The sequence below is a fragment of the Globicephala melas genome, chromosome 12 (assembly GCF_963455315.2).
Source record: "Globicephala melas chromosome 12, mGloMel1.2, whole genome shotgun sequence".
Lineage (NCBI taxonomy): Eukaryota > Metazoa > Chordata > Mammalia > Artiodactyla > Delphinidae > Globicephala > Globicephala melas.
The window spans coordinates 50,432,744-50,434,942 of NC_083325.1; positions in this window are offsets into that span (position 1 = coordinate 50,432,744).

Genomic DNA, 2,199 nt, shown 5'->3' on the forward strand with positions numbered 1-2,199 from the left:
CTCGGACCCCAAACCCGTTCAGGAGCACCTACATCTACCCTCCAAACCCAGAGATGGAACAGGGCCCAACAGTAGCTCTAAACTCTTTTGCTCTCCTCTTGCAATCCCCTCCCCAAAACACCTCACCAGCAGCCCAGAAAGGATTCTTATGTCCAAAAACTACTCAGTCATCCCATGCATTCTCTCCTACTCTAGGACTCATAAAGACTCTTTAAGTCATTCACATACTTCCCTTCATACTCAAAGCTTTGGGAACGTAAAAACAGTAATAACTTTCTCCTCAAGCATCTGGCTCCTTAAAAACTCAGGGCAAGCAGAAACGGTATAGGAGAAAGAAGACAGTTAAGGGGCTTCACAAAAAGGTAAGAACCGAGGCAGACTTTGCAGGCTGGGTGAGACTTAACTAGGCGACCTGAGGCAGGCAGAGGGGTGAGCCCCTACCAAGAACAGATGTGGGGATGGCATGACCGAGAAGGATAGAGCCATCCGGGGAGAAGGGGAAAGGGGACTGGAGAGGCATGGGGTGGGGAGATCGGAGGAGACACTGAGAGACTGGAGGAGAGTGGACTTCAAGGCACAGTCATGGGTAGGTCATGGTCGGCTCTGGAACAAGGAGGGACATGTGGACAGCAGGATCTTAAGAACACTAATTGGGTGACTCTGGAGTGGCCTGGATGCGCCAACCACTCAACTCATTCAAAAGTGATTGTGAGTAAACAGCCAGTTACACATATTGACTAAGTGACCCAGTTGCAAGATACTTTATGCTGAATTTGGTACCGAACCAGTGCAGCTATAAGACACAGGTGAGCGCTTTCCTGGCTGCGCAGTGGTTAAGAATCCGCCTGCCAGTGTAGGGGACACGGGTTCGAGCCCTGGTCCGGGAAGATCCCACATGCCGTGGAGCAACTAAGCCCGTGCGTCACAGCTACTGAAGCCCACGTGCCTAGAGCCGGAAGTTTTGTGAGCTGAAGATCAGACTGCTTAGTACAGCGCCCCTCCCTAAAACTCTATGACAGGACGGGAGGGGTTTCCTCTTCCTGGCACACAAAACGGATGCCAGAGACCAAAGACTCCTGAGGCACCTCTCTGCCTGAGGCTGCACAGACATCCAGAGTATCTGTCACTTGCTACAGCCTGCAGTTAACGTCCTCAATGTCAAATCTGGACGCCTTCTTGGCAGCGCTCCCTCCACATTAACCTTGGGGCAGGTGAACATGCTAGGCATTCCAGGCATTCAGCGTCTTGGAATGATGCCAGGGGAATGCCCTCTCTCCAGCTTACTCTCTTTCCTTTTCCCGCTGGGTACATCTAAAATACCGGACAAACCTTCGTTCCACAAAAGTACACGAAGACAATCAGTGGAAAATACAACATTACACATATTTCTAACATTGCGGATGCTGCTGCAAAGACACATGGGAATTCCTGGGATACATCGGCCTGGAAAAGCCATTGCCCTCACCTGCCTCTGAAACAGGCAGAAGCGTGCTGCTTTGTGAGTCAGGGCTTCTCTGCAGACGTGATGTCTGCCTGGCCCAACACATCCCTCACAACATGGGCTCCTCTCTGCGGTAGCTAGCACCTTCTGGCAAATCTAAGGGTCATGCCCCCATGGTGACCAATTTAGCTGCCTATCTTGGTTCATGACTTTTCATCACAGAACAAATCCGGCCACTACAGAATGGGTGGGAGAAACTGAATCCCCTTCACGGGAGTGTGCTCTCTTTTCTCTGTTCTTCCCTTCTCTTGTTAGAGTCCCAATGTCCACTGGAACCACCAAGGTGTCCACTTCTCCACAGTCTCCTGTTTCACTATATTAAAGCTGTCAATTCTGAGGCATTCTAAGTAATACTGCCCAACCTATAGTCTCTGCTCAAGGGAAAGGCATAGGGAGCCGTGTTTTGTCCCACAAGTGCCTTCCCCACCCGTCCCCTGGCCATAGCTTATGGGGCTAGAGGTGAACTCTTGAACCAAAGACAACCAAACAGCAGGCTGGTCAGCAGCCCATAAAAAACACTTTCTATCTCTGAAATTTAAGCTAAGAAACATGGAAAAGACTGCTCCGTCATTAGCAGGAGCCCAAACTTTAAAAATGCCTTAAGGGGCTTCCCTGGTGGCGCAGTGGCTGAGTCCGCTTGCCGATGCAGGGGACACGGGTTCGTGCCACGGTCCGGGAAGATCCCACATGCCATGGAG